Consider the following 17,996-nt stretch of genomic DNA (forward strand, 5'->3'; position numbering starts at 1 on the left):
CAAAAAAGTTTCAACTCCCACCTCCAAAAGAACTTTGCTCATGTTTCAGAGGAGGCGGGAGACATTGAGTCTGAGTGGACGATGTTCTGTGCATCCATTTATGAGGTGGCCAACCGGAGCTGTGACCATAAGGTGGTCGATGCCGGTCATAGCGACAAGGCCCGAACACTTTTGTGGACACCACTGGTGAGGGATTACTGTCAAGCTGAAGAAGGAGTCTTATTGTGCCTTATTGGCCTGTGGGACTCCCAAAAGACATGATGGGTACCGGTTGGCCAACCGGAAAGCAGCTTTGGTGGTCGCTGAAGCAAAAACTCGGGCACGGAAGGTGTTTGGTGAAGCCATGGAGAAAGACTTACCGACTGCTTCGAAGAAATTCTGGTACACCATTCGGCGTCTCAGGAGGGGGAAGCAGTGCACCATCAACACTGAGTATAGTGAGAATGGGGGGTTGCTAACCTCAAATCTGGATGTTGTGAATCGGTGGGGAATACTTTAGAGACTTCAATTCTACCGACACAGCTTCCCATGTGAAAGCAGAGTGTGGGTTCTCTGAGACAGTCTCTTCTATTTTTGGGGTTGAGGTCATCGAGGTGTTTAAAAAGTTCCTTGGTGGTAAGGCCCCAGGAGTGGATGAGATTCACCCAGAGACCTAAAGGCTCTGGATGTTGTGGGACTGTTCTGGTTGACCCTCCTCTGCAACATCACATAGACATCAGGGACAGTGCCTCTGGATTGGTAGACTGGGGTGGTGGTCCCTCTTTTTAAGGAGGGGAACCACAGGGTGTGTTCCAAATACGGAGGGATGGCACTACTCAGCCTCCCCACTCAGGTTTATTCAGGGGTAATGGAGTGGAGGGTCCATCAGAAAGTTGCATCCCAGATTCAGGAGGAGCATTGTGGTTTTGGTCCTTACCATAGAACGGTGGACCAGCTCTACATCCTCGGCAGGATCCTCGAGGGCGCATAGAAGTTTTCCCAACCAGTCTACATGTGTTTTGTGGACTGGAAAAGACGTTTATGGATGCTTTTTACCAATGATGTGGTTCTGTTGGTTTCACTAAGTCGTGATCGCTCAAGCTAAGTCAAAAGGCAAAATTCCTATTTACCAGTTAATCTACGTTCTTACCCCTTCGTATGGTCACTCGCTGTGGGGTCATAACCGAAAGAACAAGATCCAGGATACAAGCGAAATATGTTTCCTCTGCAGGGTGACCAGGCTCTCCTGTTAAGAGTTAGGGTGAGAAGCTCTGTCATCTGGGACAGGCTCAGAGTAGAGTCGTGCTCCTTAGCATTGAGAGGAGCCAGATGACGTGGGTGGGACATTTGATCCAGATGCCTCATGGACACCTCCCTGGTGAGGTGTTCCAGGTATGTCTCACCATAAGGGGACGCAGGGTCACGACCCAGGACATGCTGGAGAGATGTTTCTCGACTGGACTGGGAACACCTTGAGATCCCCCTGGAAGAGATAGATAAAGTGGCTGGGCAATGGGAAGTCGGAGCGTCCCTGCTAAAGCTACTGCGCCCACGACCTGACCTCAAATAAGCGGTCGAAGATCAATGGTTGGATGGATCCAAATGATACAGTCCTCAAGAAAAGTAGAGCAATTCAAATGGACTAATAGTGCAATGATCTATTTCAGTGACAATTGTGCAAATGATACAGTGTTCTCAAACAAATAAGTGGCAAGTCCTAATCAAGTGTATGAAAACTGTGAAGTGTGATCAAACAGTGAGTTTACGAATAATGTAGAAGCTGCGACAGATATGTGCAAAATTGGAACCATGTTACAATCAAATTGCAAGTCAACTTTTTAAGAAGTTAACAAGAAGGAAGAAGTTGGAATATCTGATGGTTTAACTTGTATTGTTCGTTCGGGCCTACCTAAGGGAAGGATCTCTGGTGACCAAGATCTGTAAAGTTCCAGGAAGATTTTATATACCCTTAGTCTTAGTCCTGACAGTGTGAAAGTCCTCAAGAGTTGGTCAATGCGTACTGATAAGTTTTTATGAAATCCGACTGTCTGTTGATTTCTTTCCTTCTTTGTCGCAGCACCAAATTAGACTGTGATGGATGAACACAGAACCAATTCAATGGCTGGTCCATAGAACTAGCTCAAACAGCTCATGTGGCAGGCTATGCTTCCTCAGACGCCACAGGAAGTACCATCTTCTACTGGGCCTTTTGGAGGATGGAGTTGAGATTGGTTTCCCACTTTTGGTCCTGAGACTGTAATTCCCGGGAACCTGAAGATCTTGACAGTTGACATAATGCAGGTGGACAGCATGGGGGACAGCTGTGGCAAAGGATATTTCCTGAAATCCACAATCATCTCTACCATGTGCAGTGTGTTCAGCTCCCAAGTTGCGTTGGCTGCACCAAGGCTCCAGCTTCTCCATTTCCTGTTGATGCAAAGAGTTGTCATCAGCTGATGACTCTGGTGTAAACTTAAGGAGGTTGACAGCCGGGTGCATTGAGGTGAAGTCATTCGTGTAGAAAGAGAAGAGTAACAGAGATAAGACAAATCCTTGTGAAGCCACAGCTCTGATGGTCCATGTGGATGAGGTGGTGAATCCCAGCCTCACCTGCTGTATCCTACTTGTCAGAGACATTTAAATCCACCAGCAGACAGCAGGTGGGACACTGACCTGGAGAAGCTTGGAGGAGAGGAGTTAGGGTATGATGGTGTTGAACGCAGCTCACAAAGAGGATTATCAAGTTGGTCCATGTGCTGTCGAGGTGTTCCAGGATCAAGTGCAGTAGCACATTGTCTGTGTCATCTACAGAGCTCTTTGCTTAATTAACTAATGATAGATTTTCAAAGAAAAAGTTAGTGCTTGCAACCTAATGTTATTGCCTTCTTTCCATTAACTGTATTTGCTTGTATTATGTTGCAATTAGTGACTCCAGTTTGTAGCAGCACATTTATTCAGTTAGCCATTGCCTAAATTGAGTTTTTTTAGTACATTGTTAAATTATTCATCATTCTTATTTCAAGAGTCATTTCAAGTTATAAACAGTTACCTATTGTTTGTTAAAAAGTAATGCAATAAAAAAAGATGTTTTCCCTTATGAAGAATAATTGTGATTAAAGAAAGAATAGTGAATCAAAAAAAAAATCAAAAAATAATCTGATTAAAATATTTATTGAATTTGTGATTATTTCAGTCAAAATCGTGCAGCCCTATAAATAAACAAAGCTGACAATCAGATATTTAAATTAAACAATTGACACAAACAAACTGTTCAAATTAGAACTGCCCCTTAAGAGTTAAAAGGAATGTCACGTTTGAGTGATGGTCTGGACTCTATTTCAGAGGTAATATTGCTTATCCTCACGCTTAGGCCCTAATCCCTTCATTTTAAGTCTTCAAATGAAGTAGTGTAAGAAGGTCTTCTTATACTATGATCTGTAATAATTCAGGCACTAATTCAGTCTGGATTCTGGATCACAAACATCATCATCTGCTGGTCTGTAATGTATAAATACAGATGCTAATAGAAAAGAGACAGGAAGAAAACTGAAGTATATCCAGTTGTTGGATATATTAATTAAATTGTATTTTTTTCCCCATTTTAGTATGGTATCTCCCCCTTCCCTTAAGGCTGGCACAAACATCAAAGAGCTCACACCGGTTAAGGGTTTAGTGGCACTGCTCACATTTATTCCTAATCTGTTCTCTGTTCCATCAGATAGTGTTGCAATTCCGACCACGTGTGAACTGCTTTAAATCCCTACTCTCCCCTTTCACAACCACTTCCACCTACAAATGTCCCTTACTTCCTCTGTCAATGAGCAGCAGTGAGAGCATATCCTCTGACTTATGTATCATTTTTCTCTTGAGTCTTTGTGAAGATAGTTATCGAGTTCCAACAGAGCACCTTCCACCAGAAAGGAAGCCGAGGCACAAACAAACATACGTTTAAAGGCTATGACCATCCTTACAACCACATCAGGCATATGAGGTCGGTCACCAATGCTTTAAAGTGAGACATAATTGGGAAAAAAAGTATTATTACCTTATACTCATATGTTGTATGCTTACCCATTTTCACCAGCAATTTGTGAGCCATCTAATCTTTCTGTCTTGTGCTTTTGGTTCCTTTTACCACAGCAGAAGTAGACTGGCACATACATTCTGATCGTTAGGATTTACATGGGTTTTAAATGAGAAATATCATCTATGCAATCATATATGTATTGGTTTAGCTCCTCAACCACCCACTTTTTCAAAATAATTTCTGTCGTAGCCCTGGCATAAAATGAAGTCACACATTTAACCTGCGTTATTATTAGTGGATACATGGTCAGATCAATTGCTGATGCTTTCATATAGTGGCCATTTGAAAACCTCTGCCCCCCCCCCCCCCCCCCCCCCCCCCAATAAAAAACAAACAAAAAAAAAAAAAACTCATTGGACAGTATCCACACAGAGACAAAATAAATGAAACACAGTTCCACATTCACTGACTTATCTGGCATTCATGTCTAATTATTTCCCAACACTCACAATCTCACACATATTGTATACACACACATTGTATACACACGCAAAACGGCATTCACCACCACTGACATAGAGCTGTACAAAAGGAAATTAGAAACACCCTCCTTGCATCCCCGGTGAAAACATTTGAAACTTAGGAGGACAAAAATCTCACTCGGAGGATTTGACAGTGAATGGAAAAACACATTGCTTTGTTTTTGAAAACCTGAAACCTCTCCAAATGTAATCTTCCTGTGCCTGGAATAGAAATGACAATGATTCCGAAGTGGCTGGTCGGATGAACAGAAGGATCCCCCAAATATCTCTCTGGGCACCACCCCACTGTTCTCCTTCTGCTCCCCCTTTTTCAGGACAGCCTGCATTTCCAGCTGTATCCAAAAACATATTTGGAATACTGGTTAAACTTGTGTAAATAGTGTCTTCTAGAAATGTAGATGATTAATGTGTGTATTTAAAGATGAAACTGTGCAGATGTGCATTGTGGTGTGTGGATGTATACACATGCATTTGTTGCCACCTCAATAAACGGCTTTGCTTCTAAAGTACTGTGAGAAAGACATGTAGGCATGATGCCCTTTGACAAGAGATAGGCGAGCTCTCGACCACATGCCATCACCAGCAATAAAATTGTGGCCTGGCACAGGAGCACAGCAAAGCCGTCAGCTATCCCTGAAGCCCCACATTCCTCTGTTCTAACAGTGCTTACAGAAGCTGACAAGCACTGGAGGTCTCCTTGGCTGAGGTGGAAATCTGCAAAAATAAACGCTTTAGGTGACATGAAGGCTTTGTTTGTTTCTGCTGGCCTAGATGTTTGTGTTAGCGCAGTGGGTTAATTGCAACTTTGATCGCTAGGTTTATTGATCCAACAGTGGCCTTAGAGTGCGGCTGGCCTGGGCTGCAACGACTGATCTCACCCTTTGAGCTCAAACAATCAACGTTCAACCATTTTTGGCATACTGAGCCAGTACAGATGCATTCAAAGCCGTGACTTCAGCCAAATTAGGCCAGAGGATGCGCTAAAAGGCTTCAAGTTTAAGACAAAAGCTGGGCCCGGACTGACACATTTTCCTTTTTCAAAAAATATAGTGAACTGGGGTAGAACTCAGTAAAATGTCTGCCTCGCACGTTCTCTCTTTGAATCTCAGCTTGGGTGGAGTTTGCATGCTGAAAGATGTCATGTTCAGTTAAATATAGAGTAAATTGTCCTAATGTGTGAATCTGCGTGTGAATGGTTGGTTGTCCATATGTGCCCTATGAGTCAGTGGCGACCAATGCAGGATGGACCTCGCCTCTTGCCCAGTGAGCTGGGATATGACCCTAATGAGGACAAGAGGTACTGAAAATGGATGGGATGATTTGGGTTGAAGTGTACATCGCTGATTTATGAAGTGTGATGGAATACAGCAAGCCAAACGGAATCCTCAGTTGAGCTGACCAGACCTGTGTTTGGCAAGGGTTCATCTTCTTACACCCTAAGACAAAGTGTGGATGCATGCCACAAATCTCGTCCAGATTAACTCCCACACAAGGATTCCAAAAGACACATTTAAATATTTTTTTTGTTTCATTGAGTGATACATTTGTGTCAGTACTGTACTTTACGTGAAAAAGTTTCCTTAATTTAAACCAGATTAGAGGTCTAAAGGGGCAGCATGGTGGCGCAGCTGTAAAGCATTGGCCTCACTGTTGTGAACACCCGGGTTCAATCCTGTGTGGCATTTGCATGTTCTCCTGTGCCTGCATGGGTTTCCTCCCACATCCCAAAAACATGCACCATTATTTGGCCACTATAAATTACCCCTAGGTGTGATTGTGAGTATGACTGTTGTCTGTCTCCATGTGCCCTGTGACTGGCTTACAACCAGTTCAGGTTGTACCCCGCCTCCTGCCCGTTGACAGCTGGGATAGGCTCCAGCACTCCTGCGACCCTTGTAAGGATAAGCGGCTAAGAAAATGGATGGATGGATTGAACTCTAAAGTGTATCTTATATAGGTATATAGGTATTTATCACCCTCAATTCAGAGACCTACATATAGATATTTTTTTAACAGCTGCGTCTACAAATTTACATATATGTATTTGTAATATGGAGTTTAATTTGATTTATTGGCAGGAACAGTGCCTTGTGAAAGTATTCGGCCTCCTTGAACTTTCGCCACATTTCAGGCTTAAAACAAAAGATAAAATTTTCATTTTTTGTCAAGAATCAACAACAAGTGGGATGCAAGCGTGAAGTGGAACGAAATTTATTGGATATTTTATACTTTCTGTAGCCGGGGATCGGATCACCAAGGTTCCTGCCTTTGGCCACCGCCCACCTCACATTGCACCCGACCCCTATTGCGCCTCTCACAGGTGGTGAGCCCATGGGAAGGGGGACCCATGTTACCTTTAGGGTGCATGGGAGTTCGCGCAACCAGTCTACATGTGTTTTGTGGAAAGGAGAAGGCGTTCGACTGTGTCCCTTGGGGAGTCCTGTGTGGGGTTCTTCGGGAGTATGGGGTACTGAACCCCCTGATACAAGCTGTCCGGTCCCTGTATGACCGCTGTCAGAGTTTGGTCCACATTGGTGGCAATAATTCAGACTCGTTTCTGGTGAGAGTTGGACTCCCCCAAGGCTGCCCTTTGTCACCGATATTGTTCATAACTTTTATGGAGAGAATCTCTAGGCGCAGCCGAGGTGTAGAGTGTGTTCGGTTTGGTGGCCTCAGCATCGCATCTCTGCTCTCTGCAGATATGGTTCTGTTGGCTTCATCAAGCCATGATCTCCAGCTCTCACTGGAGCGCTTCGCAGCTCAGTGTGACGCGTCTGAGATGAGAATCAGCGCCTCCAAATCTGAGACCATGGTCCTCAGTCAGAAAAGGGTGGCGTCCCCTCTGCGGGTCAGGGATGTCATCCTGTCCCACGTGGAGAAGTTCAAGTATCTTGAGGTCTTGTTCACGAGTGAGGGAAGAATGCAGCAGGAGATCGACAGACGGATTGGTGCAGTGTCTGCAGTGATGCGGACTTTGTATCAGTCCATTGTGGTAAAGAGGGAGCTAAGTCAAAAGATGAGGCTCTCAATTTACGAGTTGATCTACGTTCCTACCCTCACCTATGGGCACGAGCTATGGGTCGTGACCGAAAGAACAAGATCCCGGATACAAGCGGTCGAAATTAGTTTCCTCTGAAGGGTGTCCGGGATCTCCCTTGGGATAGGGTGAGAAGCTGGGTCATCCAGGAGGGGCTCAGTGTTGAGCCGCTGCTCCTCCGCATAGAGAGGAGCCAGATGAGGTGTCTGGGGCATCTGATTCAGATGCTTCCCGGACGCGTCCCTGGTGAGGTGTTCCACGCATGTCCCACAGGAAAGAGACCCCGGACACGCTAGAGGGACTATGTCTCTCAGCTGGCTTGGGAACGCCTTGGGATTGCTCCGGAAGTGCTGGAAGAAGTGGCTGGGGAAAGGGAAGTCAGGGTATCCCTCCTAAAGCTACTTCCCCCATGACCCAACCCATGCAAGTGGTAGAAGATGGATGGATGGATGAATTTTATACTTGAATAAAAAACTGAAAAGTGGAGCGTGCAGTATTATACGCCCCCCTTTACTTGCAGTGCAGCAAACTCACTCTAGAGGTTCAGTGAGGATCTTTAAATGATCCAATGTTGATTGATGATGATAAATAGAATCCACCTGTGTGTAATCAAGTCTCGGAAAAATGCACCTGCTCTGTGATAGTCTCAGGGTTCTGTTTACAGAGCAGAGACCATCATGAAGCCCAAGGAACAAACCAGGCAGGTCCGAGATACTGTTGTGGAGAGGTTTAAAGACGGATTTGGATACAAAAAGATTCCCCAAGCTTTAAACATCTCAAGGAGCACTGCACAAGCAATCACATTGAAATGGAAGGAGTATCAGACCATCGACCAAGACCCAACCGTCCCTGGAAACGTTCACCTTGAACAAGGAGAAGACTGATCAGAGATGCAGCCAAGAGGCCCATGATCCCTCTGGATGAACTGCAGAGATCTACAGCTGAAGTGAGAGTATGTCCATAGGATAACAATGAGTCGTACACTGCACAAATCTGGCCTTCATGGAAGAGTAGCAAGAAGAAAGCCATTTCTCAAAGATATCCATGTCTCGTTTAAAATTTGCCACAAGCAACACCAAAAAGGAGACACACCAAACATGTAGAAGTAGGTGCTCTGGTCGAATATTTTGGGCACAATGCAAAACAATATGTTTGACGGAAAAGCAACACAGCTCATCACCCTGAACCCACCATTCCTGCTGTCAAACATGGTGTGTCAGCCTCATGGTTTGGACCTGCTTCTCTTCAGCAGCGACAGGGAAGATGGTTAAAATTGATGTGAAGATGAATGGAGCAAAATACAGGACCATTCTGGAAGAAAACCTGTTGGAGTCTGCAAAAGACCTGAGACTGGGCTGGAGATTTATCTTCCAACAGGACAATGATCCAAAACATAAAGCCAACTCTACAATGGAATGGTTCACAAATAAACATATCCAGGGGGCCAAGTCAAATTCTAGACCTGAAACCAATCGAAAATCTGTGGGCAGAGCTGAAGACTGCTGTTCACAAACACTCTCCAACGAACCTCACTGAGTGAGCTCAAGTTGTTTTGCAAGGAAGATTGGGTAAGAATTTCAGTGTCTTGGTGCGCAAAACTTATAGAGATAAAACCCAAGTGACTTGCAGCTGTAATTGCAGCAAAAGGTGGTGCTGCAAAGTATCAATGTAAGGGTGCCGAATAATATTGCACACCCCACTTTTCAGGTCTTATTTTTTAAAAAAGTTTAAAATACCGAAGAATTTTTCATTCCACTGCACGATTGTGTCCCACTCGCTGTTGATCTGAATGGAGCAAAATACAGGACCATTCTGGAAGAAAACCTGTTGGAGTCTGCAAAAGACCTGAGACTGGGCTGGAGTTTTATCTTCCGACAGGACAATGATCCAAAACATAAAGCCAACTCTACAATGGAATGGTTCACAAATAAACATATCCAGGGGGCCAAGTCAAATTCTAGACCTGAAACCAATCGAAAATCTGTGGGCAGAGCTGAAGACTGCTGTTCACAAACACTCTCCAACGAACCTCACTGAGTGAGCTCAAGTTGTTTTGCAAGGAAGATTGGGTAAGAATTCAGTGTCTTGGTGCGCAAAACTTATAGAGATAAAACCCAAGTGACTTGCAGCTGTAATTGCAGCAAAAGGTGGTGCTGCAAAGTATCAATGTAAGGGTGCCGAATAATATTGCACACCCCACTTTTCAGGTCTTATTTTTTAAAAAAGTTTAAAATACCGAAGAATTTTTCATTCCACTGCACGATTGTGTCCCACTCGCTGTTGATCTGAATGGAGCAAAATACAGGACCATTCTGGAAGAAAACCTGTTGGAGTCTGCAAAAGACCTGAGACTGGGCTGGAGTTTTATCTTCCAACAGGACAATGATCCAAAACATAAAGCCAACTCTACAATGGAATGGTTCACAAATATAAGTACCTGCAGGGCGTCGGTGGAAATTCAGCTACTGTGGGTCGAAGACAAAGAAGAGGAGGAAACCCGATCCATCGTCAGAAGAAAAAAAGCAATGCACAGAGCCTACAACTAAGTGTAGGGACTTTGAATGTTGGGACTATGACAGGAAAAGCTCAGGAGTTGGTTGACATGATGATTAGGAGAAAGGTTGATATTCTGTGCATCCAAGAGAGCAAAGAGAGTAAGGCTAGAAGTTCCGGAGCAGGGTTTAAATTTTTCTTACCACGGAGTAGATGGGAAGAGAAATGGAGTACGGGTTATTTTAAAGGAAGAGCTGGCTAAGAATGTCTTGGAGGTGAAAAGAGTATCAGATCGAGTGATGAGACTAAAATTTGGAATTGAGGGTGTTATGTATAATGTGGTTAGCGGCTATGCCCCACAGGTAGGATGTTACCTAGAGTTGAAAGAGAAATTCTGGAAGGAACTAGATGAAGTAGTTCTGAGCATCCCAGACAGTGAGAGAGTTGTGATTGGTGCAGATTTCAATGGACATATTGGTAAAGGAAACAGGGGCGATGAAGAAGTGATGGGTAAGTACGGCATCCAGGAAAGGAACTTTGAGGAACAGATGGTGGTGGACTTTGCAAAAAGGATGGAGATGGCTGTAGTGAACACTTATTTCCAGAAGAGGGAGGAACATATAGTGACCTACAAGAGCGGAGGCAGAAGCACGCAGGTGGATTATATTTTGTGCATACGATGTATTCTGAAGGAGATTACTGAGTGTAAAGTAGTGGTATGGGAGAGTGTAGCTCAACATCATAGGAATGTTGGTGTGTAGGATGACTCTGGTGGTGGGTAGGAAGATTAAGAAGACAAAGGTAGAGCAGAGAACCATGCGGTGGAAGCTGAGAAAGGAAGAATGTTGTGCGGCCTTTCGGAAAGAGGTGAGACAGGCTCTCGATGGACAGCAGAAGCTCCCGGAAGACTGGACTACGACAGTCAAGGCAATCAGAGAGACAGGCAGGAGAGTACTTGGTGTGTATTTTGGTAGGAAAGCGGAGAATGAGACTTGGTGGTGGAACCCCAAAATACAGGGAGTCATGCAAGGAAAGAGATTAGCGAAGAAGAAGTGGGATACTGAGAGGACTGAGGAGAGGCGAAAGGACTACATCGAGATGCGGCGTAGGGGAAAGGTAGAGGTGGCAAAGGCTAAACAAGAGGAGGCATATGAAGACATGTACACCAGGTTGGACACGAAAGAAGGAGAAAAGGATCTCTACAGGTTGGCAAGACAGAGGCATAGAGATGGGAAGGATGTGCAGCAGGTAAGGGTGATTAAGAATAGAGATGGAAATGTGTTGACTGGTGCCAGTAGTGTGCTAAATAGATGGAAAGAATACTTTGAGAAGTTGAGGAATGAAGAAAATGAGAGAGAAGGAAGAGTTGAAGAGGCAAGTGTGAAGGACCAGGAAATGACAATGGTTAATAAGGGGGAAGTCAGAAAGGCACTACAAAGGATGAAAAATGGAAAGGCAGTTGGTCCTGATGGCATACAAGTGGAGGTATGGAAGCAATTTGGAGAGATAGCTGTGGAGTTTTTGACCAACTTATTCAACAGAATACTAGTGGGCAAAAAGATGCCTGAAGAAAGGAGGAAAAGTTTTAAGAACAAAGGTGATGTTAAGAGCTGTGGGAATTATAGATGAATAAAGTTGATGAGCCACACAATGAAGTTATGGGAAAGAGTAGTGGAGGCTCAACTCAGGACAGAAGTAAGTATCTGCGAGCAACAGTATGGTTTCATGCCTAGAAAGAGTACCAAAGATGCATTATTTGCCTTGAGGATACTAGTGGAAAAGTACAGAAAAGGTCAGAAGGAGCTACATTGTGTCTTTGTGGATCTAGAGAAAGCTTATGACAGAGTACCAAGAGAGGAACTGTGGTACTGCATGCGTAAGTCTGGTGTGGCAGAAAAGTATGTTAAAATAGTACAGGACATGTATGAGGGCAGCAGAACAATGGTGAGATATGCCGTAGGTGTGTCAGAATAATTTGAGGTGGAACTGCATCAGGGATCAGCTCTGAGCCCCTTCCTGTTTGCAGTGGTAATGGATAGGCTGACAGATGAGGTTAGACTGGAATCCCCTTGGACCATGATGTTCGCAGATGATATTGTCATATGCAGTGAAAGCAGGGAGCATGCAGAGGAACAATTGGAAAGATGGAGACATGCACTGGAAAGGAGAGGAATGAAGATTAGCCGAAGTAAAACAGAATATATGTGCGTGAATGAGAAAAGTAGAGGGGGAAGAGTGAGGCTACAGGGAGAAGAGATAGCGAGGGTGGAGGACTTCAAATATTTAGGGTCACCAATCCAGAGCAATGGTGACTATGGTAAGGAAGTGAAGAAACGGGTCAAAGCAGGTTGGAACAGCTAGCGGAAGGTATCTGGTGTGTTATGTAACAGAAGAGTCTGTGCTAGGATGAAGGAAAAAGTTTACAAAACAATGGTGAGGCCGGCCATGATGTATGGATTAGAGACTGTGGCACTGAAGAAACAACACGAAGCAGAACTCAAGGTAGCAGAAATGAAGATGTTGAGGTTCTCGCTTGGAGTGAGTAGGTTGGATAGGATTAGAAATGAGCCCATTAGAGGGACAGCCAAAGTTAGATGTTTTGGAGACACGATTCGAGAGAGCAGACTTCAATGGTTTGGACATGTTCAGAGGCGAGAGAGTGAGCATATTGGTAGAAGGGTGCTGAGGATGGAGCTGCCAGGCAAAAGAGCAAGAGGAAGACCAAAGAGAAGGTTTATGGATGTGGTGAGGGAAGAGATGAAGGCAGTTGGGGTTAGAGAGGAAGATGCAGAAGATAGGCTAAGATGGAAAAAAATTACACGCTGTGGCGACCCCTAATGGGACAAGCCAAAAGGAAAAGAAGAAGATGTTTGAAGCCTGAAATGTGGCGAAAGGTTGAAAAGTTCAAGTGGGCCAAATACTTTCACAAGGCACTGTACATATGCACTGGTTATAATTTTGTTATTGCACTTGTTTTAATTAATAAAATGTGTGTAAATTAAAATGATAAATTCAAAAGCAAATATCCTCGTCGTTTAAGACCATCTGATTCTGCAATCATTCAAATGTTTCAAAGTGCTATTTATTATGATTACAAATCTTTTAGAAACTAAGATTTTCTTGATGATGACGATGAGATGTTGAATTCAGGGATGATAAAATGGAGGGATGTTGTAGAAGATGAAGTAATGGGCCTGCAGAAAATGTTCCAGCTGAGGGTCAAATCCTGTTCATGGAAAACATCCGACTTGCTCAATCGGAGCAACACCAAAAACACAGTACAGTCCACTTCTATCTCTCCATCGACTTCATCCTTAAAAGTCACCACAGTGTATGTTAATCCTTCCTATCATCTCAACTTCCTTCTCATTTTCATTACTTTACCTTTGATGCCTCTGCATTTTGTCCATAAATAAAAATCCTACTCATTAATGAATACCAGCTGCAAGGAGCACAGTTACTACATTTTTCTATGGCAACAGTCTTTTGTTGAAGTAAATCCCATTTTAGTTTTGGGTTCAACATGCTGCTTTGCCAACATTGAACACATTCATGTGTTATATAGAAGGAATTATTGGTAAATTCCCAAGATGAATTAACAGTCCTGATCACAAGCAACTATTATCATGGGTGGGAACATCGGTGTCCTCTGTGAGCAAACATGAAAAAGTATAAGAGATGAAAGGAAAGAAACCAAGGGAGGAATAGGCAGGCATGAGATGAACATTTGGGAAATTCTCAAGTAAACATCGTTTAAAAAAAAAAAAAAAAAGAAAGCCTCTCTCTTGAGAATAAAAATTAATTCCACAATGTTGACATCTACAGGCTCAAAATGTGTAGGCAGTTTTATGTAAAAATACAGAACTGGTCATCAAAAATATACTGTAATTGCATTTAGGCATAATTTAACACAAGACAGACTCCAAAAATCTGGTGATATAATAGATAAACTGTAAAGTCCCAGTTGCGAAACAAACAAAGGAAAGATATTTTTATCTTGCTTTGCAAAGGTAAACAGTTTGGCTAAAGATTGAATTTCACAAACTGGATATGGAAACTGTAACGAGGCGAGAATTCTTATCTAATCTATGAAGACAAACCCTTGTGGTAATTCAACTAATGTGTACATGTCAACAGAATGTATCAGTCATGTCATTAAAAGGTCCGTCAAGGGAGTAACTTGCTTCTCTAACTGTAAAGCCTATTTTAACTATAAAGTCAATTTTTTTTTGTGATTCTACTCATGCCAAACATATATGTGCATTCATCTGAGATGACACGCTGTGGTGACCCCGAAAGGGACAAGCCGAAAGAAACTTACTTACTTACTTACTACTCACAGTCCATTCATCTATCAAAACATCCAGCCATACCATTTATCTGGTTCAGGCTTATACAGAAGCTGGAGATGTAAAAAATTGGTGCATCAGAGACATAACTGTATAGCCAAAATACTGTATAGTCTCCTGTGATATACACACACAACTAAATGAGGTGTGTGCTTGTTCACTCAGCAACATACTTTTCCACAAATAATTCGGTGTGGTTATGCGTGTGCCAGTGCCTGGTGTGGCAGAGTATGGAAATGCTTGTCAAACACACAAAATTTTCCCCAACACTATAGATCAGTTGTGTACTTTTTTCTCCCAACATGTGGAACATATAGACAATTAGATTCAAATGTATAATTTAACTGATTAAAAGAAAATGCACTTAAATACTGTACATTGGAATGGCCTGTAAAATAAATCTAGGCTAAAAACGTATTCTTGGATTTGGCTGAATGTCTCATCCACTACGCATAATGAGAGACATCACCAGTAATCGAATTAAGGTTGTGCAGTGGCATTCAAGCAGAAATATATCCATACAGTTTAGTAGGAAACTGGGCCTGTCAGAGTTGCAATAAATCAATCAATAAATAAGGAATTGACATCCCTGTCACAGTTTTTTTTTTTATAGGGATTGCCAAATCATGTTTTTTTTTGCACCCGTGTTTGAGTCCGAGTCACTTGTTTTTTTTCATTTATCTTCTGATGGTGAGTTCCAATCCGATACCTTGCCAATGCTTTAAGAAGGAAAAAAAATGCATTCCCAAAATGAGTATAAGTATTCCAACATGGTATCTGTTCATATGAATATAAATCTCATCCAGCAGTGGTCCAAACCAACTAAAGTAATAACATCGTCTTATGGTGTATCAGTGCTGAAGCAAAAAATAATGATGCAAACAACCTACATTTAGTTAATCTTGACTGAATAAAATAAAAGTGAAATTAGCATTGCACTTTGAAGAAGAAGCTTCACATTCAGTCACAAATAAAAACAAAATCCTATTCCAGGGTACTACAGAATATAGACCAACAGTCTATTATTGAAAGGAACAAGATAAATCTCAGTTTTATGTGAAATGTTTAATTTACAGACTAGTTATTGGTGCAACTTTCCAAATTAAAAAAAAAATTCCAAACTGCATCCATTATCCCTTCCGAGATATCAGCTAGTTACAGCAGAACAGGATGGACAAGAGGGGAAAAAAGGAGGACAAAGATCGCTGACCTGGAGTGTGGTGGAAGTAGCTATGTGCATTTTAAAAATCTGTAGAAATGGAGTGCAAGTGAGGGGACATCAAGTCAGAAGAGTTGATTACAGCATCGCAGTTGTAGGGAGTGGCCTCACAAGAAGCAACTGAGGCCCATTAGTATGTCTGTGGAGACATGTAAGTGAATTTAAACTGTCTTGGATGCACAATAAATGTCAAAGATGTCCTGGAATTGAGGTGCCAGTACCATGGGGATGGATAACCACAGTCCATCTAGCCAAAAGGAGATGATGGGCGCAGTGGCCCACATGAGAAGGGTCTCGCTAACAGAATACTTACCTCCAAGGGATTCCGTGGTGTCCCCCAGCTCAACTGCACTGCTCAAAATCAGAGGACAACCCAGGGAGCCATGGCTGAACCATCACCTTTTATATGTAAACCCACTCACCACATAAGGCAAGGTAACGTGTAGTTTTTTTTTTTTTTTTTTTTTTAAATGGTACATGTAAGGACCGTACACAAACACACTCACGCAGACACACACAAACACGCCCGCGCGCACACACACGCACGCGCATTCACACACAAACAAACCGAAAACACAACATTGTGTAGTATTACATGCCCATGTATTACATGCCCTGTAAAGCTGGTCCACTCCCACCATTTCACAGCTAGAAGAAAAGATACTGTTGCAAAAGCTCTTAGCTCAACCAGAGGAAATAAACTCAAACCTCTCCCAATTGACACAATCAGTTGGCGAAAAGGGGTTATGTGTAACGAACTTCCACATTCAGAAATACTGATTCAAGTACTATCTTAGGTGACGAATAAGAGAGCTCGCAGGAGACCAGGACAAAGCTAATCTAAAAATATTACAAATGTACAATTTACACATTTTGTCATCATTTTGTTATAAAAATGACAATAACCGGTGTTGAGGCTTCGACAACATTTCACGGTGCAAAATGGAAAATGACATGAAGCATAGTGCAAGAATGGATTTCACTTGCAGTAGATAAAAATCATGAGAAAATGCACCAAGAACAAGAAGGAACTGAAGGAAGTTGCATCACCAGAGATGAAATCCAACGTCTGGCAGTGATTATGCATTGCAATCTTTAGCTTGAAATTCATTTCAAAGGATTTGCCATCAAGTATTAAACAGTGAAACTTTGATTTTTGATTATTAATCGGTCCCATTACCTTCTGTCCCTTAAAAAAAGGGGAAGCACATTGAAACCAACTGTTGTAGTTCCTACATTCTTCGTCTGATTTGATAATCAAATTATAGTTGAAAATTTGCTGTTAAAGCATATTGTGTTCCTTTCATTTAAAATCTATTGTGGTGATGTCTACAGCGATATAGATGACCATTGTGCCAATATTTATAGCCGTCTGTACATCATAACCAGCTGTCAAATGCCCTTATATTTAACAAAATTAATGGTTCTCAAAAGCTGCAGTGAAAAAAAACCAAACACTTTTTCAAATAGATAAACACAATTTTCTTTTCAAGGTATTTTTTTGGTACTCTCTTGTAAAAGATGCAACAAACCAATTGCTGCATGCACTAATCCAAAAGGTATTCTATTTTTGTCTTTTGAGATAATGGTGGCTTAGGGTACAAGCTGTCAAGGTTGTCGGTTTGGTTCAGTTCTACCTCCATGTTAACGATGTAGGCTGTTTTCCAATAACTCCTGTGCTCGGTGTGGTCCCAGTTGTACAGCCAAAGGGGACAGAGGAAAGTGAAGGTAATGATGGGCTCGGCAAACTATTAGAAGGTTGAGTTAACTTTTGAGGATGTACTGTAAACAGCTTAATGGCTTGACATGAGACCTGCGTAATTGTAGGGTTTTTTTCCCTCCAAATTTACAGACGTCATTCACTCTTTCATGTTTGTTTGGTCCCAGTAATGAGAATTAAATGGAATTGGTAAATCCTGTTGGATTTGCATCATTGGCTCTTTCTATACATTTAACATTAACTTGCAATTACATTGTTTAGACTCACCTAAAAAGCCATTTTAATACTAAAAGTCTTCTCACATCTTTTCTATAAATCGGATGAGAAATTGCTTCTATCTTTTATAAACTCATTCAAAATTGAATAAAAACACTATATTCTCCACCACTGCAAGGCATTCCGACCCCAAAAAAAAAGCACCAAAAAAACGGATCTGGCAACACATCAGAACGAACGCAATGAATCTGGCAACCACAGGTAAAATACATTCAGTTATTTAGGTTACATTCATATTACATGCCTGGGACCAAAGGAGCTCTGTTTGCCCAAAATGTAGTCCATGGTGCAATTTTGCCATTTTTTTTTTCTAAGAGTCTATCCCAGTAGCCGTGACGGTCTGTGGATATAATG

At 42.4% G+C, this 17,996-nt stretch overlaps 1 protein-coding gene across 8 annotated transcripts in view; it reads right to left on the bottom strand.

Annotated features, from left to right (window-relative positions):
• Positions 1-17,996, bottom strand: part of LOC133500420 (intermembrane lipid transfer protein VPS13B-like) — a 506,059-nt gene that overhangs the window by 272,604 nt on the left and 215,459 nt on the right. The gene's annotated exons all lie outside the window — the stretch shown is intronic.

Source organism: Syngnathoides biaculeatus, chromosome 5, assembly GCF_019802595.1.
Source record: "Syngnathoides biaculeatus isolate LvHL_M chromosome 5, ASM1980259v1, whole genome shotgun sequence".
Classification (NCBI taxonomy): domain Eukaryota; kingdom Metazoa; phylum Chordata; class Actinopteri; order Syngnathiformes; family Syngnathidae; genus Syngnathoides; species Syngnathoides biaculeatus.